At 44.1% G+C, this 24,730-nt stretch overlaps 2 pseudogenes; both read left to right on the top strand.

The window, feature by feature from the left end:
- Positions 1-720: 720 nt before the first annotated feature.
- LOC119341179 lies at positions 721-8,032 on the top strand (annotated as a pseudogene).
- The window catches only part of LOC119339813, a 65,789-nt pseudogene continuing 48,824 nt past the window's right edge, over positions 7,766-24,730 (top strand).

Here is a 24,730-nt window from a genome sequence, read left to right on the forward strand (position 1 = left end):
AAATACGTAAAATTGCTGGGAAAATAAAAGGAGGCACCCGATACGGTATCCCTCTTGGCTTTGCATCTGCTATGTATTATTGTTTTTCTTTCTAAAATGTACTCCCTCCGTTTCAAAATAAGTGTCTTAACATTAGTATAACTTTAGTGAAAAGCTGTACTAGTGTTGAGACACTTACTTTAGGACGAAGGGAGTAGTTAATAGAATTATTAATTTGATGATTAGTTTCGGAAAATCAAATAAACTCGTCGATGGTACACAGTCCATGACATTGCTCAGGATAAGAAAATTGATACTTTTCTTCCGCCTGCGCCGGCTGCGCATTGAATTCACAGTGCATTGATTTCGAATGGTAAAGTCAGTGGAACAGGCAATATGCAACTCCTTATACGGCGGAACTATTCATGCAGATGTATAATTAGTCCGTATACTTGCAAAAAGCCTGACAGGAATGAATCCTGAGGCCATACCCACGAGGGGGATAAAGAGCTACCTGGTGCTCGGCCGCTGCAACGCCGCACTCATGTGGTGGGCATGTGGATGGATCAACTAGCGATTAAACTAAAAATGATTAAATCAGATGTGGTGGGCATCGTGCAACCTGACAGCACCTTATGTAATTTTATTACAGTATTGCTCCGGCCAAAGCATCTGTCTGCCACTGTTATTACTCCGTTCAATGGCCCTCACCGTTTCACTTCACACTCGTTCCCGTCAACTTCCACCCAGCTGCGCCACTGCTACAACCAGCTACTCTGCCTCCTGCGGCTGTTATACCTCCACGCGGGTGAGACGCTCCGGAGGAGAAGCATAGCTGCTGCACACTGAGGCGGCGTGCTGGCGGAGGAGCAAAACTGCTGCTCGCGGTGGCCGAGTTCCGGAGGAGGAGGTGAGCTCTTGCTCCCGGGTGCGACACGTCGGACGAGGATCTGAGCTGCTGCTCCTGGTGGTGACGCACTAGATCGTCAACGCAACCTCTCCTCTCCATCGCCGCCACGCTGACCCCAAGATCTCTTCTCGACATCCATCCATCTCAGAGGTTGGTGAGGCAGTTCAAGTGTGATTTATCTCTCTTAACACCTAGCTAACAAAGCTTGCTGCTTGAATTTGACTTTACCTTGTTATTGCAGAAAAATTAGCCGGCAACAATGGCGATGGTGCTGGATGCATTTGCGTCCTACCTGGTGGACATGCTCACGCAGGTAGCAACTGATGAGGTGAAGACGATGTTGGGCGTCTCCAGCGAGATCGACAAGATGGGAGACAAGCTTCGGGATCTCAAGAACTTCCTGGCCGATGCCGATAGGAGGAACATCACCGATGAGACTGTTCGAGAGTGGGTGGGGCAGCTCAAGCGTGCCATGTATGAAGCTACTGACATCCTTGACCTCTGCCATCTCAAGGCCATGGAGCGTGGACCATCCTCGGTAAACGCAGGGTGTTTCAATCCCTTGCTCTTCTGCATGAGGAACCCCTTCCATGCCCGTGAGATCAGCACCCGCATCAAGGCGCTCAACCAGAGGCTTGATGACATCAAGGAACACAGCGCTGCTTTCAACTTCATCAATCTCGGGTCCTATGGTGATCATAATAGCAATACCCATGCCTCTCGCCATGGTATTCCAAGCCGGGAGACGGTAGGGGACTTTGACCGGTCTTCTGTGGTTGGGGACAAGATTGAAGAAGACACAAGAGCACTGGTGGCCCAGATCATGCAGACGGGAAATGATGTCAACACTGGCATCAAGGTGGTTGCTATCGTAGGTGTTGGTGGGATCGGCAAGACCACCCTCGCCCAGAAGATCTTCAATGACGAGGAAATCCAAGGTGAATTCAGCAAAAAGATATGGTTGAGCGTCAACCAAAACTTCAGTGATGTTGATCTGTTGAGAAGGGCCATCATCGAAGCCGGAGGAGATGCCCAACCACCTGAAAGTGCAAAGACCAGCCTTCACGAAACCCTCAAGAACACATTGATTGACCACAAGACCTTTCTGGTAATGGATGATGTGTGGAACCATAGAGCATGGGATGACGTGCTGAAAATACCCTTAGTCAATGCTGCTGCTTCAGGCAGCCGAATCCTCGTCACTACCAGAGATGAAGGAGTTGCCCGAGGGGTAAAAGCTATATGGCCGTACCACCATGTTGACACATTAGAGCCTGAAGATGCTTGGTCATTGCTCAAGAAGCAGGTCCATTCTTAAGTAAACTCCAATCTCTTTCGTTATCTGCATCTACTTATTAACATTACTGTGTAGTTAATTACGAGAAATGTTAGGATGCTCCCAAATTAATGAGCCATTAATTACATGTAATTTAATGTTTGTCTTCTATGTATTATTACCTCTTGGAGGTAAGAGGTTGTCAGTAATTTTGTAAGGCCAAGATTACTTTGCAAGTGCCAACAAAGCATGGTGCCACAACACTAATTCATACACATTCAAAGACACCTAGATTTTGTTTAATCAAGCTTGGAAAATAATTAAAAATTTGGATTATTATATATGTATCACTTTTACCGGTGAAGAGATATGGGTCGTATATTCAAGTAGTAAGTAACCTTTTGTGAATATCTACTCTCATTTTCCAACATATGGGATGAAGATCTAAGTGCACAACTACTCAACAGTGTCATAGGACATAATATAAATGAAAAGTTATTTTAAGACACAAAATAATAATTTCGATAAACCCCTGCCAGTACAACAAAAGAATATAGCATGAAAATAACTAGACTAGAAGTTGGCAGTAATTTTGCACATAAATTTAGCAATTAATGTTTGACGTAGTATTATGCATTTTAGACGCTTGAGAGATAAGATAATTTCTCATCACCATAAAATATGAAAACGAATAAAACATAAGATTTCTGCTAAATTTGGAGTTATTTCCTATAAACAGTGATGAGAGAGTAGAGGCTTGAGCTCCATCTTGTAAACAGAAAAGGAATGAAAAATTGTTTTGTAGGCATGAAGTATGTACGTTACATGTGGAAGCCACTGTAGAAATCTTTGGTATGTAGGAGAAAGATAAGTAAATAAATTAATAACCTTTCTTTTGCATTTACTTCCTGTATTTTGAGTATTTATTACATAGTCAATCATACCTTGATAAACTAGTCCTCTTAAGAGATACTCCCTCTGTAAACTAATATAGGATGTTTTAGACATCTTATATGTTCGCAGGTATGCTCAGGTGAGATAGATGAAGACCACATCAATACGCTAAAGGATATCGGACTGAAAATTATACAAAAATATGGTTGTTTACCAATTGCTGTTAAAGTGATGGGAGGACTCTTGCGTGAAAGAGGGGGGCTACGTCGTGACTGGCAGCAGGTTTTGGATGATTCTAAATGGTCAACAACTAAAATGCCTGATGATCTCAACCACACTGTATACTTAAGCTATGAATATATGCCTTCTTACCTGAAGCAGTGCTTTTTATACTATTCTTTTCTTCCTAAAAGTAGAATTTTTCATATGGATAAAGTCGTGGCAATGTGGATAAGAGAAGGATTTATTCATGGAAACTCTAGTGGTTTAGAAGAATTGGGAAGAAATTACTACAAGGAGTTAGTATCTAGGAACCTTATAGAGCCAGATAAATGGTATGTTGATATGTTGGTCTGTAGCATGCATGATGTTGTTCGCTCATTTGCTCAGTATATGACTAAAGATGAAGCACTCGTAGCTCAAGACGGAGATGGTGATATTCTTGCTAAACTTGGTTCACAAAAGTTTCTTCGGCTGTCCCTAGAAACTAACCGATCACTATCAGGTGAACTTGATTGGAAATCTCTACAGTCACAACAATCAGTGAGAACATTGATGTCAACTATCCAAATTAAGATGAAGCCTGGTGATTCATTGGTTACTTTTTCTAGTTTGCGGACTCTGCTTATAGAATCTGCAGATATTGCTGTATTGCTTGAATCGTTGCATCAACTCAAGCACCTGAGGTATCTAGAACTAGTAAATGATGATATATCTGTACTTCCAGGGAACATTGGCAGGATGAAACTATTGCAATTCCTTGACCTTCGTGGATGTACAGAATTGGTGAATCTTCCTGATAGCATTGTGAAGCTTGGCCAGCTGAGGTTACTTTCACTTCCCAATGCATGTATGGTGCCTAGAGGGTTTAGTGTTCTGACAAATATGAGGAGACTAGGTACGCTTCGAGCCCACATGGATGGTGACTAGTGCAGTTTGGACGAGTTGGGGCCTCTTTCCCAGCTCAGAGTTCTTGAATTAACTGAAATAGAGAATGTATCTACTGCCTCGTTTGCTGTTAATGCTAGGCTCAACGAGAAGACCCATCTTATCAGGTTATACCTGGGTTGCACCAGTAAACTGGGAGATGATGGGTTGGTCAATGGGAAGGAAGGTGTCTCCGAGGATGAGCAGCAACGAATTGAGAAGGTTCTCAATAAGCTCTGCCCTCCACCTGGTGTAGAATATCTTACAATCAGGGGGTATTTTGGCCGGAAACTCCCGAAATGGATGATGTCCACATCAATGATGCCCCTCAACAACTTGAAGACTATATTTTTTAGTGATATGGCTTGTTGCACACAACTTCCCAATGGGTTGTGTCAGCTCCCCAATCTGCAGTTTCTGCAGGTTTCTCGTGCTCCATGCATCAAACATGTGGGTACTGGATTCTTGCAGGCGGCAACAGTTTCATTCCCATTCCCACGGTTAAACGAATTGAAGTTATTCGAGATGGTGGTATGGGAGGAGTGGGAGTGGGAGGAGCATGTACAAGCTATGCCCCGTTTGGAGGAGCTTGTGCTCCATAAATGCAGACTGAGGCATGTTCCTCCAGGCCTTGCCTCCAATGCAAGCTCTTTGAAAATATTAGTTCTAGAACATGTCAAGCACCTCAGCTACATTGAGAGCTTTCCTTCTATTGTTGAGCTTAGACTGATTGGATGCCCTGACGTGGAGAGGATCACCAATCTCCCAACTCTGCAGAAGCTTACCATCGAGAACTGCCCAAAGTTGAAGGTGCTGGAGCGTATCACTTCACTGGAGAGGATGGTCCTCGAGGATTACACCATGGAAAAACTCCCAGAATACATGCGAGGCATAAACGCAAGACATTTGCAGTTATTCTGCAGGCTATGGTTGCTCTCTGCGGTAGCCGCAGGACAATCTGGCACTGAGTGGGACAGGTTCAGCCAAGTGGAGCATGTCAAGGCATATGCACATGATGGAGAAAACCAAAGAAAATGGTACGTTGTGTACACAAAAGGAGACAACTACAAGCTGGATTCAAATATTAGCAGCTCTACCATATTTGAAGGTACAGAAAATCAAACATACTTACTCCCTCCATTCCCTTATACAAGGCCACAAACTCATATTACAGATACCAAGATAAAATTTAATGACTGCTTTGCAGGTCAACTTTTCTTCTTGTTAACCGGGATCATTAATACGCCATAAGCATGCAACGAATGAATGGAAAGGAAATAGCTGAGTGTCATTATGACTACATGCATGTAATTATTAAAAAGTTGCTAGTACGAGGAAACATCATTAATTTTTGCCTCGGTTAGTGTTGGTGGCCTTATATTGATGCAAAATATATTTTTGATAGTGGCCTTGTATAAGGGAATGGAGGGAGTACAAGCTTTGTCTTAATTTGTTTGAACACTCTGATTCTGCCCGTTTATAAGGTCATTTGGTTTTATCTCCTGCTTTTCGTCCATATATACTGCATGATGACCAGATATATTCTGTACCTTCCTAGTGCATGTTGCTAAGTATTTGTCTTCTTAGTTGTTCTTCTAGGTTTACTCGAGTTTAACATATCTAGAGTATCATGTAACTAGTTCTGTATTTTTCTTGCCATGCAGAAACTTTATCATCTTGTATGGTGGACGCACAAGGATTTGACCCTCTGTACAAAATGAGAAGAAGCACCTTCAGTTATGTGTGCAGCCTGTTGAGGATCCCTTTTTTGGAAGATATGATGGCAAGGTCTCACACTTTTGTTGATGGGAGATTGTTGTCTTTGCAGGACAGAGTAGCTGTCGCTCTTAGAATGCTGAACTCTGGTGACTCTCCGGTTACCGTAGGATCCTCTCTTTGTGTGAATGAGTCAACTATCTCGCTAGTAACTCAGGTGTTTGTTGAGGCTATGTGTGAGCGAGTATTGCACCACATCACCTGGCCTGGCTCCGCTCAAATGGAGAAGATGAAGCGCAAGTTCGACAAGATACACAGCTTGCCAAACTGTTGTGGCATTGTACAAATAGCTCACATCACATTTGGATCACAAAGCGGTGACCATGAGGAGAATGACAGCATGCTAATGCAAGCCATGGTTGATCCAGATATGAGGTTCACAGACATTTGGTTGGGGCCGTCAGGTTTAACCAGTTGAGCGTTTTGCACGACTCTTGGCTCTTCAAGTCCTGCCAGGAGGGTACTGTGCTGAATGGCAGTAAGCTGAATTTATCAGATGGCTTGGATGTTGGGGAATACATGATTGGTGATGCAGGATACCCTCTCCTCTCATGGCTTCTCACACCTTATCACCTGGAAGACAAGGACCACGCTGCAGATTTTCCTCCTTATCAAGCCGAGTTCAACAGGAGACATTCTTCAGCATCAACCCTCACCCTGGCTGCGCTCGCTAGGTTGAAAGACAATTGGAGGATCCTGGACAGAGGAGTTGGTTCATGTCCACCTTTGAAAACAATCTATGCGTGCTGCATACTACATAATATAGTGATAGACATGGAGGAGAGGGAGGAGGAGGAGGAAATTGCAGGGCTGGAGGAGGAGGAGGAGGTGCGACAGTTAGTGGACAAGGACGCCGTGAGGGTGAGGGACGTACTGGCCAAGCACTTGATTGAATCTAGAGGTAAATCAGCACGGCTGTTATTGTGTCTGTTCTGACTCTAGCTTTGTCTCTCTTAATTTCTCCTTTTGCAATTCCCTGCTACTCTATTTGAGATCAACATGCTAATTTCACTTCACCCGCTTGGCTGCAGAGGAGGAAAACGAAGCAGCAGCAGCAGTTGTTGCATCCAGTTCAGGAGATCAAAACAAGGAACAGGGTGAAACTGCATAATAGATAGCTAGGTAGCTTTGGAGGTGAGATCAGATCGTCCTCTGCACTGAATCAATTTGGTACTCTACTGTTTTTTTTTCTCTGCTATATTATTAATGGTGCTTCAAGTCGCAGTTCTGTTCTTACTTCATTCTTTTGCTATTTCCCTTGGTGATTTGTTAAGTTACTTGCTCGGAAAGAGAGTAGTGAGCTGATAATACACCTGTTGGCAAAAGAAACTGACCGGCTGTATAAATTTGAGTGTTCAGTATGCATGCACAGTCATATACTTATACTAGTATCTCATCCAGTTTAAATGTTGATGTGAGCAGGCGGAAGGCAGAATAGCTTGTAGATGGATCTTCATGGTTCTGCTCGGCCACATCAAGTCAAATCGACAACGGCGGAAGGGACACGGCTACGCCACTAAACTTAAAGTTGGATCTGCGAATTTGTCTCTTTGGTTTTTCTTTTCCTCCATATGTTTGGTTAAGACAAGTCAGGTGTGGGTTTTCAGGACAGAAGAGTTAATAGTGTAGCTGCACGGAGACTGCAGAGCACTTCTGTTTTGTTTTATATCCTTTGAGTTGGTTCCTGTAACCTGATGAAAGAATATGCAACTGGGTGCTGTTGTCAAAGTTGGCATCTTGCTTCTCTGCAAGTCATACATACATGATGGCTGCAAGTTACACCCATGGAGCTGCATATATTCAGAAAGAAAAGAAGCCTCGTCCCTGAGGCCTCAGCTGATGCTCATCGATTTGACTCTGCATTAAGAAACTGTTCCCCTTCATTTGTTGGTGGTCTTCTACCGAATTCGCATCGAAACACTTCATTCATTCAGAAGAAGAAGCAGAAGGGCAGAGTTGAAGTTGCATGTTTAGTTGCAGATAGATATACCCATCGCCCCTGTAGTTCTTCCTCATAAAATCAATCAGCGATTCAGTTGAGAGGGAAGACGAGTGTTGATTATTAGTCTAATGAATTTCCGATCCTGCAACAGCAACTGTTAATTAATTCAGTGAGCGAGGTGAGATTAAGCTCGTGCATTATGTAGATGTCAACTGGATGGATGTGCGCTGCATTTTGCACTAACACTTATAGCAGCCATCTTGAGTTCATGGCCATCTCCAGCCTGAATCCTGTAGTACTACGGCACTACCCAATGTTTCAACTCTACTGTCACAAAGGTGCTAGCCTTATGATTTGCGAATTCTATCTTATGAGTTAGGAGTTACGTGGAAAGTGAAAAATCTAGATTATTCATTCATCTGGATTCGGTTGCAGCAGCTGTTAAAAATGAAGTTCCCCTGAGAGAAGAGCAATGCGGAGTGGGCAGCTGACAGTAGTATCGTGTACTAGTGTTTTTGTGACAGTCGAAGGTCAACAGATTTGGCATTCACCTGGATAGAGGAGAAGCCAGGGTTCCGTTTTGTACCTTGCTAACTACAGAGTGATTGTAGGTAGAGGTGGACACAGACGACTGCCCGTCAGGAGCTGAAACTCTCAAGACTCTGAGACTTGCGAAGAAATCGACACTTTAGTGCAGGTGCAAGTCTTGTAACGGCTCAGACTGCAACTTGTCGTCTGCTAATGCTAATAGCACTCAACATGTTATCGTCTCTGAATTTGTTTGAAGTTGGCTGAATTTTGTTGGTGCCTATCACTGCCTTGAGCCATTGAATCCAATATCAGAACAGAACCAAGCCCTTGCATCATTAAATATTTGCATTGCTTCCACATGGTTTGGAATGATTTGGACAGTCAATCACTTCTCAAGAGGGTGCTAGGAGTATATTTTTTGCACTTGTGTTTTTTTTTATATTCTTTGATTTGAGTTGGTTGCTGTAACCTGATGAGAGAATTTCACAAACACTTGTTTCAGTATGTATACAGTAGCTAGTGTGCATCAGGTCTTTTTTACCTTGTTGTTATTGTACGATGGTGTTTTCTCTATCACGGCATATGCCCTGTTTCACCACTACATACATACATAATCATGGATGATAGTTGAATTTTAAAAACTGGGTGATATTGCCAAATTAAGTTGGATGATAGTTGAACGCATCTTCAGTTTACACCCATTGCTAGCGGTCCCTGATGCTCGCCGATTTGACTCTGCATTAAGCAAACTGTTCCCCTTCCTTTGCTGGCGGTCTTCTATCGAATTCGCATCGAAACACTTCATTCATCAATTCATTCATTCGTTCGTTCATTCATTCATTCAGAAGTGATATTGAAATTGCCATTGCCATGATCCCACAAGAAAGGAGAGAGCAGAGTTGAAGTTGCATGTTTACTTGCAGATATACCCATCGCCCATCTACTTGTTCCTCACAGAACCAATCAGGGATTCAGTTGAGAGGGAAGACGAGTGGTGATTATATTAAGCTAATGAATTGTCGATCCTGCAACCGCAACTGTTAACTAATTCAGTGAGCGAGGTGAGATTAGCAAGTTGATGACTCCTTAGTCGGCTCACGACACTAATTAATTTCAGACGATACACGGGACTAGCTTAAGTAGCTTGTGGTGGAATGGAGATAAGCTGCTCGCTCTACTGTCTTCTCCGTCTGCCATTTCCGATCAATATGAGTAAACTCGCGCTCCTCGTTCGAGCTCATCCCCCAAGCAGCGTCCACTTCCCATGGTCAAGCAAGTGTATGAGAGGCTTTCCTTAGCAGTGAGCGAGATGCGCTCCTGTCCTTCAAGGCAAGCCTCTTCGACCCTGCCGGCCGTCTCTCTTCATGGCGCCGTGGCGACGACTGTTGTCAGTGGAAGGGAATTCGGTGCAGCAACCGAACTGGCCATGTGATCAAGCTCAACCTCCGCAACATCGACATGGATTCCTATGGCTATTCGAACATGAGAAGACCATTGAGCTTGTCGGCAGGAGAGATGAGCTCCTCTTTGGCAACTTTGCAACACCTGAGTTATCTTGATCTGAGCTATAATGACTTCACCGACACAAGCATACCTGTTTTCATGGGTTCCCTCGGCAACTTAAGGTATCTCAACCTCTCGTCGGCACTTTTCAGTGGGACAATACCTTCCCAACTTGGCAATCTCTCCAAGTTAGAATATCTTGATGTTAGTGGTAATTATGAGGGTCTTCAAGCAGTGGATCTTGCATGGTTGCCACGCCATGAGCTTTGTTGAGTCATCTCGACATGAGCTTTGTGGATCTTAGTTTTGTGAGGGATTGGATTCACACGGTTAACATGCTCTGTAAGTGCATCTAGTGCCACCCCTAGTTGGTTTTGGAGTATTGACGACAAAGTTGGTTGAGGGACTAATGCGTTTATGAGAATTGCAGGATAACGCAGGTAGTGTCCCTCATTGATTCGGTTTACCTACCGGAGATGACCCCTAAAAATGTATGAAGACATTGAAGACAATGGTGGTATGAGAAGATATTCATATTGAAGACTATGACATGAGAAGACATTGCGTGAAGACTATGGAGCGCGAAGACTGTGTGGTTTCGTTGTTTCCTTTTCTTCTTTGTTGAGTCATAGGAACCACCGTACTGTTAAGTGGGGTCCAAGTGAACTAAGTCAGAGTGACTGAAGTGATGCTCAACCCAAATCCTATTTCTTCGAGCGAAGACAATGAGAGCAAATCTTATGCAGAGCTGGATGAGTCAGCTTTGCTTGTAGCCCAAGTAAAGTTGCCGCGTGTGTTTGAAATCTGACCGTTGGAACACGTGTCAGTTCCTTAGTGACCCAGGGTCATTTTGGACAAATTAGGTTGGGTTGCCTTGTGGCTATAAATAGCCCATCCCTACACCATAAATTGGTGGCTGCTCAGAGTTTGTGCACGGCTTTTGTCGTTTGAGAGCAACCCACCTCGAAGCATTTGAGAGAGAGAAATCCTTGCGAGGATAAAGCCCAAACACCTAGAGCCAAAGAGTGTTAGGCATCACTGAAGTTTTTCTGTCTGTGTGACCTGAAGACATATTACACTTGAGGACTGAGAATCCTCCAGCCGGTTAGGCGTCGCGTTCTGAGCATCCAAGAGTCATTGTGGATTGCCGGTGAACGAAGTCTGTGAAGGTTTGGAAGTCTACCTTGAAGACTTACCAGAGTGATTGGGCGAGGACTGGGTGTCCTTAGCTCAAGGGGAATAAGGTGAAGGCACGGTCTTCTGAGTTAAATCTCAGCCTCCCTAACCAGACGTACAGTTGTCACAGCAACTGGAACTGGTCTAACAAATCCTGTGTCTTCAACGAGCGACTGGTTCTATCCCTTTCCACCCTTTACTTAAGTTTGTCTTCGTGAAGTCATTGCCTATCTGTGTATCTGTTTGACTTCATTGCTTGAATACTACTGTTGATTGGCTTCATACTATCTTCCGCTACTACTTGGCTGCTATTACTCCTGTACTTTCACATTATTGCATACTTGACTATGGCTTGCTTATGGTAGTTTATCTTCCGCTGCATATCAACTAGATCATTTCTGTTGTTTGTCTTCGAAACTTCTAAGTTTTAAAGACTTTCATAAAAATCGCCTATTCACCCCCCTCTAGTCGATACTAGCACTTTCAATTGGTATCAGAGCAAGGTACTCCCTTGTTCTGTGTGATTCGGTTTAACCACCTAGAGTTTCAGCTATGTTGACTGCAGGGATAATCAAAGTCTCCGCTGCTTGCCCCGTGTTCGATGGAACAGAATATCCCTACTAGAAGAATAAGATGCGTATGCATCTTGAAGCCATTAATGTCGACCTCTGGTATGTCGTCAAGAACGGCGTTCCCAAAACTGGTGAAGGTGTCACCCCTGCTGATGTCAAGAAGTTCATTCAACTAGACTCTACTGCCAAGAACATTATCTGTGGTCATCTGACCAAAGGACAGTATGGTCGTGTGAGTGCTCTGGAAACATCAAAGCTAGTCTGGGACTGGCTATCCAAGGTCAACGAAGGCGTATCAACCCAGAGAGATTAAAGAATCAGTGTTCTTCGCAACCTCTTCAACCGCTTCAAGAGAAACGACAATGAAAATGTCCAACTCACGTTCGATCGCCTCACTGATATCACAAATGAACTTCAAGCTCTTGGCGCAACTGAGATTACCAAGCATGAAATCGTCAAGACACTACTGAGATCACTCGACAGCTCCTTTGACACCCTTGCCCCCATGATACAAGAACGTCCTGACTTCAAGTCACTTGATCCGTCTGATATACTTGAGAGGCTCAACACACATGAGTTCCAGCTTTCTGAGAAAAGAGATATCTATGGCCCAAACTATGGCCGAACTCGTGCTTTGAAGGCAAAAGTTGTTTCCTCATTTGAAGAAGAATCTGACTGCAGTTCTGAAGATCTCGAAGACATTGGAAAAGAGCTTGCGATGCTAGTGAAGAAGTTTCAGAAATTCACCAAGAAGAAAGGCTTCAGGAAGTCTTCACGATCTAGCTCAAGGAATAATGAAGCTTCCACCCATGACCACAAGAAGAGAACCTGCCACAAGTGCAAGAAACCTGGTCACTACATATCCGAGTGTCCACAGTGGGATAATGAGAAGAAGAAGAAGAAGAAGAGCAAGGAATATGGTTCTGATGACAAGAAGAAGAAGAAATCTTCTAAGTCTTCTTCCAAGTCTTCATCGTACAAGAAGAGCTCTCTGGCAAGGCTCGTGGTTTTGTTGGCAAGGAAATGGATTCAGAGGAGGAGTCTGCTTCTGAGGAGGCGGAGGTGGAGTCTGGAGAGGAGTCTGACCCTGGCGTAGCAAGTCTGGCTCTAGCCACAGCCTATGTCGCCAAGTCCATCTTCAACACTGAAGATAATGATTTCCACACCAACGTTGAAGCTGATGTCGAAGACGATCCTACTCCCACCTACTGCTTCATGGCACGTGGTGCCAAGGTAAAATCACGCGATGCTTACTTTCAAACATCAAGTGAAGATGACTCTTATTGTGAATCCAAACCAAGCTACAAAACACTTGCTAAAATTGCAACTGAACAACAAAAGGCTATGGAACATACTCAAAAACTGTTAGACAAAAGCGATGACCTGTTGGACGCGGAATGACACGTTCACAATCCTTAGTTGATGACATAAAACATCTTCATGCTAAGTACCAAGAACTTGAAGGTCGTCATGAAACGCTCTCAACTACTTATGAAAGGCTCTCCTATGATTATCTTCAAAGGAAACAAGAGCTTGAGAAATTGAGAGCGGCTCATGAAGATCTTCAAAAAGTGAATGAGTCACTTCGCGCTCAACAGATCAGTCCCGCTCAGGATGGATTTGAACCACCATGTCTAAAATGCATTGAGCGTGATAACGCTACATCTGTTGCTGAATCTTCCACTGCTGCTACTGTTTCATTGTCTTCACCTACTGACGTGGTTACTAACCCCTTTGCGGAGGATACCACTGCTATTGCTGATGAAAATGCTATGTTGAAGACATTGCTTGAAACAGGGATGTACAAAAGTTTGAAGGGACATCAGACACTCTACGATGTCCTCAAAAAGTAGATTCTGAACTGAAACCCTAGGAAAGAGGGTGTTGGGTTCGAGAGGAAAATGAATGTTGATGGCTCATACTGGAAGCCTGAGCAGTACCCCAAAACCACATGGGTTGCTACAAAGGAACCTTCAGTAGATCCATCCACTTTATCTGGCTTTACCTGTGCTAATCCTATTATCATTGATGAATCCTTTGATGCAAACTATAAGCTGTTCAAGAATCAGAATGGTGAAGTGTTTGCCAGGTACATTGGTACTAACTGCAGGAATGGACCACCTATGAAGAAGATCTGGGTACCTAAGCAGTACATTGAGAATCTTCCTCTGAATGTCGTCATGACACCACCAAGGAAGAAGACAAACCCCAGACCTATAGCTTCATGTGGCCCAAAGGCTTCATACAGATACAGGACTCACATGAGTCACCCTAACACCGATGTTTTGCAGGGAAATCATGCTCAGACTAATGAATATGAGCGTGTAACTTCGAACCGCTATGTTCATAGGACTAAGAACTTTTCTGCTTATCCATATGAGTATCATTCATCTCCTACAAGGCTATTTGCTAGGGCTCCAAAGCCAAAATTCTCAGATGCTGCACTTAGACTCATTGCTTCTAAGCCACCCCTGAAGATGTGAGTGGCAAAGAAGAACTAACTCTCTTTTGCAGAATACGGTCTCCAGCCAGCAATCAATGGCGTCCGATACTATTGCTGGGGACCTAAAACACATTTAGGACGCATGATAAAATGTCATTCTATATACTTCACATCTGAATCGCTTATCAGTCATACTATATGTCCTAACTTTGATATAAGCTGTGACAATCCCTATATGTTTCCAATGCTTATGCTTCACAACACTCTTGTGAAGCCTATCCTCCTAACTGCACTGTAGGGTACATCACCAAAAGCTTCAGAATGGATAATGGACAATGGATGCACTAATCATATGACTGGTGATCGAGGTCTTCTCATGGACTCAACCTTACGTCCATCCGACAAGAGTCACATCACATTCGCTGACACTGGTAAAAGCAAGGTATTGGGTCTAGGTAGAGCTGCAATCTCAAAGGATCAACACATGGATAAAGTGATGCTTGTTGAATCCCTTGGTTTCAACTTAATGTCTGTCTCAATGCTTTGTGACTTGAACATGATTGTGCTATTTGGAAAATATCGCTGCCTTGTACTAATGGAATCTGACAAATCTCTAGTCTTTGAAGGGTATCGAAAAGATGATCTATACATGGTAGATTTCTCAGCAGGTCCACAGCTCGCCGTATGTCTTCTCACAAAAGATTCAGAATGCTGGCTCTGGCATCGAAGGCTAGGACATGCTGGCATAAGGAACTTACACTCACTCGTCAAGAAGAAGCATGTCATTGGCATCGAGGATGTCAAGTTCAAGAAGGATCATCTGTGTGGTGCCTGTGAAGCTGGAAAGATGACAAGGGCAAAGCACCCCTCGAAGACAATCATGACAACATCTCAACCCTTCGAGCTGTTACACATGGACTTATTTGGACCTACTCACTACTCCACCCTCACAACAACTGCATGTCTCTATGGCTTCATCATTGTTGATGACTACTCAAGATACACATGGGTTCATATAATTCTTTACAAGACTGAAGTGTAAGATGTCTTCAAGTGCTTCGCCAATCGAGCAATGAACAATTATGGCGTGAAGATCAAGCATATCAGAAGTGACAATGGCACTGAATTCAAGAACACAAGACTTGATCTGTATCTGGATACAATGGGAATCACTCATGAGTTCTCTGCTCCATACACACCACAGCAAAATGGCATCGTTGAGCGCAAAAACAGAACCCTCATTGAAATGGCTCGAACAATGCTAGATGAGTACAAGACACCAAGAAAGTTCTGGCCTGAAGCTATTGATACAACCTGTCACATCATCAACCGTGTGTACATCCATAAGCTTCTGAACAAAACATCCTATGAGCTCCTTACTGGAAAGAAGCCAAACGTCAGTTACTTCCGAGTTTTTGGAGCTAGATGCTGGATCAAGGATCCCCATCACAAGTCAAAATTTGCACCTAAGGCTCACGAAGGCTTCATGCTTGGCTATGGAAAGGACTCGCACTCCTACAGAGTCTTCAACCTCTATCTCTATAAGATCGTCGAAACTGTGGATGTGAAATTTGATAAAATTAATGGTTCACAAAGAGAACTCCTGCCAAGTACACTAGATGAAGCTACTCCAAGTGAATCTATCGAGCTGATGGGAACTGGTGAAATCATGCCTTCTGAAGCACAGCCTAAAGAGGAACTTATCATCTCAGCACCAAATCAACCTGAACACAATGCTCAGACCGAAGACAATCCTACCAATAATGATAATGATCAGCAAGAGCAGAGTCTTCGTCCTGTTCATCCTCGTGTTGCAAATGAAGTACAAATTGAGAAAATAATTGATAGCAACAATGCGCCTGGTCCACTCACTCGGTCAAGAGCAACACAGCTAGCAAACTTCTGTGGGCACTTTTCATTTGTGTCAATATCAGAACCCAAGAAAGTTGCTGAAGCTTTTATGGAACCTAAATGGATTCAAGCCATGCAAGAAGAACTTCAACAGTTCAAGCTGAATAATGTTTGGGAACTTGTCAAGCGACCTGACCCTCGCAAGCATAACATTATTGGAACAAAATGGATATATCGAAACAAGCAATATGAGCATGGTCAAGTCGTCAGAAACAAAGCACGTCTTGTGGCTCAAGGATATACTCAAGTTGAAGGAATTGACTTCGATGAAACATTTGCTCCTGTTGCTAGGCTTGAAGCTATTCACATACGGCTAGCCTACGCTAATCATCACAACATATTGCTATATCAAATGGATGTGAAGAGTGCATTTCTCAATGGCAAGATTGAAGAAGAAGTATATGTCGCTCAACCACCTGGCTTTGAAGATCCAAAACATCCTGATATGGTGTACAAGCTAAACAAAGCACTGTATGGCCTCAAACAAGCTCCTCACGCATGGTATGATACAATCAAAGACTTCCTGAAGAGCAAAGGCTTCAAACCAGGATCCCTCGATCCCACACTCTCCACGAAGACATATGATGGTGAACTGTTTGTGTGCCAAATATATGTGGATGAAATAATCTTCGGCTGCACCAACCAGAAGTATAGTGATGAGTTTGGGTACATGATGCAAGAGCAATATCAGATGTCCATGATGGGTGAGCTGAAGTTCTTCCTTGGTCTTCAAATTCGTCAGCAAAGAAATGGCATCTTCATATCTCAAGAAAAATACCTCAAAGATTGTCTGAAGAAGTTTGGAATGGAAGACTGGAAAGGCTACACGACGCCAATGCCAGTCAAACACCATCTTGGTTCCGATGACAATGGTAAAGAGTTCGATCAAAAGGTATACCGCTCCATGATTGGTTATTTACTTTATCTATGTGCATCTAGGCCAGATATTATGCTTAGTGTTTGCATGTGTGCTCGATTCCAAGCGGCACCAAAGGAATCGCATCACTTAGCTGTGAAGCGAATTCTTCAATATTTGGCTTACAGCCCAACACTCGGATTATGGTATCCCAAGGGATCAAAATTTGATTTGGTTGGATTCTCGGATGCTGATTATGCTGGTGACAAAGTGGATCGCAAGTCTACATTAGGCACATGTCACTTTCTTTGTCGATCACTTGTCTGTTGGTCTTCAAAGAAGCAGAACTGTGTATCACTCTCAACTGCTGATCTGAATACATTGCTACTAGATCCTGTTGCGCTCAGCTTCTATGGATGAAGCAAACTCTCAAGGACTATGTCATCAACCTGAAACAAGTACCTCTCTTCTGCGACAACAAAAGTGCCATCAAGATAGCCAACAATCCAGTCCAGCACTCGAAGACAAAGCACATTGAAATTCGTCATCACTTTCTCAAAGATCATGTCATGAAGAAAGATATCGACATCATTCACGTCAACACTGAAGAGCAACTAGCAGATATCTTCACAAAGCCCTTGGATGAGAAAAGGTTTTGCAAGTTACGGTGTGAGCTAAATATCTTGGAATCCTCTAATGTCCTGTGATCAGGCACACATCCTAACACTTATGCATGTTGATGACTTGGATGTGCAACACACAAAGTAATGTATATCTTCAATCAATGAAGATTTACACTCTGAGTGTGAATACATTAATATGGAATTTGACTTCGGAGCGCCACGATAATTGTGCGCCGTGTCTGGGTCTAATACTTCCTATACGGTGGGCAATGCCACCACCAAATTTCTCTGTTTGAAGTGTTTTCACTCATGGCGTTATATTGCATGACTTCACATTTGGTTTGTCTTCAGTTTCAATTTATCTTCATGATTTTCTGCACTTCTTCCACCTCTCCACCTCCGTCAAAACCCTAGCGCCACCTCTAGCTCTCGACGACGCCGGCGACGAAGCGCTTAGCTGCCGCGACTTGTCTGACGCCGTCCTCACGCCGGCCGCGGACATCGTCCTCTCCGCCGTCATCGTAGGTGTCCTCCGTCGCCAAGTTAGGGCACGGTGGGCTGAACTGCTCGGTCTCCTATTCATCCCATCTAGCGGTTCTTCGTGCGAATACTTACAGCATCATATCAATTCTCCTGAAGCCAGTTCCTGCTTGACCAGCAAGTGTAAGTATCTGAAGCCTTTGAACGTATTGAAGCCATTCATTTTGAAGTTCGTGGCTGCATAAAAATCAGCAAGGAAGGGTGGCAGACAGCGCAGATAAGGAACATCCAAAGATCTGCCTGATGACCTAGCAGAACTCTACAAGACAGATCCTGAAGAGATTTATCATCAGCGCAAGACACGAATCCAATGGATTCGACGCAATTGGGCTGAAGAATGGTTCAAGTACAAGTTTGTAACCAAGGAATATGCAGAGAAGAATGCTATCAAGAGACCTTGGGGTGATATTCTCTATCGAGTCCTTCAACCCAAGAACAGAGCTGAAGCTATTGCGCAAGGCTTCTATCCTTGCATGGTCCGTGGACCTCAGCCTGAGAACGCCGATCCCACATCATTACTCTGGTGTCGTGACGATGCTCTCTTCAAGCGCAACCTTCAATTCGCTCAGGCTTCGGCCAAGAAAAACAAGAAGTCATTGGGATTAGACTTCAACCCACACTAGTAGAAAAAGGGTCAAACGTGAAGCACATTAGTGCCGGTTTGTATTAGAGCCGGCACAAATGTATACATTAGTGCCGGTTCCAATGGCTAGCCGGGCCGCTCTCATTAGTACCGGTTCGTGGCTAACCTTTAGCACCGGTTCGTGCCACGAACCGGTACTAATGAGGGTGGTGGCAGGATGTTGTCAGTCTGGGCCCCCTCCAGCACCTTTAGTATCGGTTCGTGCAACGAACCGGTACTATAGGTCCTCCTGCATATAAACCCTTCGTCCAGCTCGCTTTGTTCTTCCCCCTTTCCCCTCTCCTCTCCTCTCTGTTGTTCCTCTTCCCCTCGAGCTCATCACACATTTTGCCCAAAATTTGTCAAGATTTGAAGGCCCCCATCCATTCAAGTGATCACAAAGGTTAGCAACTTTGTCCTTTCATCTCTCATTGCTAGATTAGCTCTTGCAATGCTTTATATAGTTATTAATTTGTGAGTTTAGTAATTTGGGAGGAAATATATATATGTGCTAGTATTTGATTTATATGCAATTTGAGGTCAAAAATAACACTTAGTTTGCATATGTAGGTGTGGTTTACTTAGTGCCTTCTAAATCTCCGTCGTAACCACCGTCGATCGCCCGCACCGTCCCATCGCCGGCACCACCTTGTGGTGAGCCTCTTGTTCATGAAATTTTATATAAAAAATTTATGTTTGTGTGATTTGGATATATAGTTACTCGTATAATTATCTTACCCGTACGTTGTTTGTTATACATAGTGCCATGGTTTTGATATCCGTCCCCGTCGGCCCTTGTCCTTGTTATGATTCGGATGTGGTATATTCTCTTTTAAAACTATTTGTTGCATTTCGTGTTTATGACAAATTATGCCCATCAAGTTGACATAGATATTTTTATCTAGGAGGTATGTGAACCGGAAATTCCAACCGACCCTATTGTCGAGAGGTTAAATTTAGTTGAAAGAGAAAACGAGTACTTGAAAGAAAAATTGAAAAGAATTGAGGGGGAGAAGATGGAATTGGAGTTGCATGTTGCCGATGTCGTCGATGATCACAAGATCAAGATGGAGAAAATGCGCTTGAAGATTAGAAAGATTAGAAAACATGCCATCGATAGTGAGGCTTGGTATCATTATGTTGTTGGATCAATTGTTACCTTAGTTGCGATCTTGATCGCATTTGTTGTTGCATTTAAATGCTTTAGCTAGAGAGTTATTTGTTTGTTGCATTTAAGTGTTGTATGAACTTTATGTATGAACTTGTATTAATTTGGTCTATTCGGTGTTGTGTAATGAAGATGAGCCGGCAATGGATGTACGATGACCGATGCTCTCCCCAGTTCGTTGAGGGCGTGCATTCTTTTCTTCTTGTGGCTGAGGCAAACAAGCGGGCGGATGGTTTTATGCCTTGTCCATGTGCTGGCTGTAAGAATGGTCACAATTACTCTACGTCAAGAACCATTCACGTCCACCTGTTTGAGTCCGGTTTCATGCCCCACTATAATGTTTGGACCAAGCACGGAGAAAGAGGGGTTATGATGGAAGACAATGAAGAAGAAGAGGGTGACGACAGTTATCCTGGCCATGGGTTCCCTGAATACGATGATACAACAATGGGGGAAGAAGCTGAGCCGGCAATGCGGGAAGAAGCTAAAGAAGAGGCATCAGATGAGCCCGTTGATGATCTAGGTCGGGCCATTGCCGATGCAAAGAGAAACTGCGCAAGTTATTTGGAGAAGAAGAAATTGCAGCGCATGTTAGAGGATCACAAAAAATTATTGTACCCGAATTGCGTAGGTGACAAGAAAAAGCTGGGCACCACACTGGAATTGATGCAATGGAAGGCAGAGAATGGTGTATCTGACAAGGGATTTGGAAAGTTGCTGGTAATGATAAAGGATATGCTTCCAAACGACAACGAATTGCCCGAGAGTACGTATGAAGCAAAGAAGGCTGTCTGCCCTCTAGGGTTAGAGGTGCAGAAGATACATGCATGCCCTAATGATTGCATCCTCTACCGCGGTGAGTACGAGGATTTGAACGCTTGCCTGGTATGTGGTGCATTGTGCTATAAGATCAGCCGCGATGAGCCTGGTGATGTCGAGGGCGAGCGCCCCAGGAAGAAGATTCCTACCAAGGTGATGTGGTATTCTCCTATAATACCATGGTTGAAACGTTTGTTCCAAAACAAAGAGCATGCCAAGGCGATGCGATGGCACAGAGAAGACCGTAAGAAAGACGGAAAGTTGAGAGTACTCGCTGACGGGTCGCAGTGGAGAAAAATCGAAAGAAAGTACGGGAAGGAGTTTGCAGATGACGCAAGGAGCGTATGGTTTGGTCTAAGCGCATATGGCATTAATCCTTTTGGGGAGCAGAGCAGCAACCATAGCACCTGGCCTGTGACTCTATGTTTGTATAACCTTCCTCCTTGGTTGTGCATGAAGCGGAAGTTCATTATGATGCTGGTGCTCATCCAAGGCCCTAAGCAACCCAACAACGACATTGATGTGTACCTAAGGCCATTAGTTGAAGAACTCTTACAACTGTGGAATGGAACAGGTGTACGTGCGTGGGATGAGCACATGGGGGAAGAATTTGACCTAAATGCGTTGCTGTTCGTGACCATCAATGATTGGCCTACTCTCAGTAACCTTTCAGGACAGACAAACAAGGGATACCGCGGATGCACGCACTATTTGGATGATACCGACAGTATATATTTGAATAGTTGTAAGAAGAATGTGTACCTGGGACATCGTCGATTTCTTCCGAGCAGGCATCCCGTAAGAAAGAAAGGCAAGCATTTCAAAGGTGAGGCGGATCACCGGACGAAGCCTCGCCACCGTACTGGTGCTGATGTACATGATATGGTCAAGGATTTGAAGGTGATATTTGGAAAGGGTCCTGGCGGACAACCTGTTCCGAAGGACGCGGACGGACGCGCAGCCATGTGGAAGAAGAAATCTATATTTTGGGACCTGCCATATTGGAAAGACCTAGAGGTCCGCTCCGCAATCGACGTGATGCACGTGACAAAGAATCTTTGCGTGACCCTGCTTGGCTTCTTGGGCGTGTATGGGAAGACAAAAGATACACCTGAGGCATGGGAGGACCAGCAACGTATGCACGGAGAAGACGGCATACATCAGGGTCATGCAAGCTATGCTCTTACCAAAGAAGAGAAGGAAATCTTCTTTGAATGCCTTCTCAGTATTAAGGTACCGTCTGGCTTCTCGTCGAATATAAAGGGAATAATAAACATGTTAGAGAAAAAGTTCCAGAACCTAAAGTCTCATGACTGCCACAACTGCTTCCGGTTGCATTGAGGGGGCTTCTACCAGAAAACGTTCGATTAGCCATTGTGAAGCTATGTGCATTTCTCAATGCAATCTCTCAGAAGGTAATCGATCCAGAAATCATACCAAGGTTACAGAATGATTTGGTGCAATGCCTTGTCAGTTTCGAGTTGGTGTTCCCACCATCCTTCTTCAACATCATGACGCACGTCCTAGTTCACCTATGCGAAGAGATTAACGTTTTGGGTCCTGTATTTCTACACAATATGTTCCCCTTTGAGAGGTTCATGGGAGTCTTAAAGAAATATGTTCATAACCGTGCTAGGCCAGAAGGAAGCATCTCCAAGGGCCATCAAAATGAGGAGGTCATTGAGTTTTGTATTGACTTTATTCCTGACCTTAAGCCGATTGGTGTTCCTGAATCACGGCATAAGGGCAGACCGGATGGAAAAGGCACGCTAGGAGGGGAACAAATAATATGTATGGACGGACATTCTCTCACTGAAGCACACTACACAGTTCTATAGAATTCCACCTTGGTGGCTCCGTATATGGATGAACACAAGAATTTGCTACGCTCCAAACACCCGGAGCGGTCTGATGATTGGATTACACGTGAACAAACCAGGAGTTTCGCCAGCTGGTTGCAGACACATACCATGCATGACACCTCTATTGAAGATGACCTGTACTTGCTGTCCCAGTTACCATCTTTGAATATAATGACTTTCAAAGGGTACGAGATAAATGGTAATACATTTTACACGATCGCCCAAGATAAGAAGAGCACCAACCAAAACAGTGGTGTCCGCTTTGATGCAGAAACCAAGACGGGAAAGGAAACATATTATGGTTATATACAGGACATATGGGAACTTGACTATCGACGTGGTTCAAAGGTCCCTTTGTTTCGGTGCAAATGGGTCAATATGACATGAGGCGGGGTAACGGAAGACCCGCAGTACCGAATGACAACAGTGGATCTCAACAATCTTGCGTATGCAGACAAACCATTCGTCCTAGCCAATGATGTGGCACAGGTTTTCTATGTGAAGGACATGTCTACCAAGCCAAGAAAAAGAAAATATAAGGAAGCGAGTGCATCTTACGATGAGATAAAGCGGCACATAGTTCTTTCTGGGAAGAGAAACATCGTGGGAGTGGATGACAAGACAGACAAGTCAGAAGATTATGAAAAGTTTGATGAAATTGCTCCATTCACAGTGAATATTGACCCGAGCATCGCGTTAAATGATGAAGATTTTCCATGGTTACGGCGCAAAGGGACACACGCGAAGAAAAAGTTTCACACCCAAAGATCTGGGATGTGATCAGCTTCACTATCATCACTTTCTTCTGTGTTTCACACCCCGGAGGGAATGTCTGTAATAGTTAGGGTAGTTATGTGTTTTGGCATTTGAAACGCGAAGAAATTTTATGTGCAAACAAATTCTTTTCATGCATTTACTGAATTTTTTCCAGCTAAATGACCCTGAAATTGAAAAGCAATTCAAATGAACTCAGAAAAGGTTGAAAGTTGGCATGGTATCATAATTTCATACAAATAGCATGTGCAAGAAAGTAGAGAGGGTTACGGCAAAAACTGGATGCACTTCGTGTACAAAATGGACAATCTCTTTCGAAGTATCAGGGTTTCCGACGAAAACTGAACAGTTACAAAGGCATTTCATTTTTTAAATAACCTAAGCATTACTAAATTGAATATAATGATAAAACACACTAATATTAAACATAAGAAAAAAGAATCACTGAAAAAACTTTTTTCAAAGTTAAGTTATTCACAAACTAGTGATTCACACAAATTTCAAATAATTCAAAATTTAAACTATTCAAATTTGAAATCTACCGGCACTAACAGAAAGTTTGTAATTTTTTGTACCTAAAGCAAAAATATTCACAAAGAAACTCTAAATACAGCAAAAAACAACTCAAAAATAAATAAAACAAAAAAATATAAAGCAAAAAAAAATTAAGAAAAAAAAAGCCCGCCTACTGGGCCAAAGCGGCCTGCATACGACTAGCGACACAACCTTTCATTGGGCCAGGATGCAGGCCCGCGAAGGCCCAGTAGGCCCACTAGGCGAAGAGGACAGGTAGGCCCAGTATGCCTGATTAGGAGAGGAGCTCGAGAGAGATACCGCACTGGGGCTTATAAACAAGTGCGGTAGCCCCTCGACTAGCAAGGTGGGACTAAACTTCCGCACCGTACCAGCGCCAGCGCATTCCCTTTAGTACCGGGTCGTGGCACAAACCGGTACTAAAGGGGGTCGCTTCCCGCCGCTTGGCCTGGCCAAAACAGGCCTTTAATACCGGTTGGTGGCTCCAACCGGTACTAAAGGTGCCCTCTATATATACTAGAGTGCGAAAATTTCGTTTTCCCTCTGTTCGTTCCTCTGTTTCCGTCTCCGTCGCCATCACCGCCGCCCTCGATCATCTCCGTTGCCGCTCGTCTCCGTCGCCGCCCCCGTCCCCGTCGCCGCCCCCGTCCCCGTCGCCACCCTCGTCTCCGTCGCCGCCCCGGGCCCGTCCCCGTCGTGCCGTCCCCGCCGTCGCCGCCCCGGCCATCGCCTTGCCGTCGCCTCACCGTCGTCGTCGCCTCGCCGTCGCCGTCGCCCGCTGTGAGCTCTCCCCCTCTAACCCCTCTCCCTCGCCCCCGGCGGCCACCTTGGGCGCCGCCCCTCCCCGAGCCCGTACACACACACAAGCATGTT

The sequence above is a fragment of the Triticum dicoccoides genome, chromosome 7B, assembly GCF_002162155.2.
Source record: "Triticum dicoccoides isolate Atlit2015 ecotype Zavitan chromosome 7B, WEW_v2.0, whole genome shotgun sequence".
In the NCBI taxonomy this organism is placed as follows: domain Eukaryota; kingdom Viridiplantae; phylum Streptophyta; class Magnoliopsida; order Poales; family Poaceae; genus Triticum; species Triticum dicoccoides.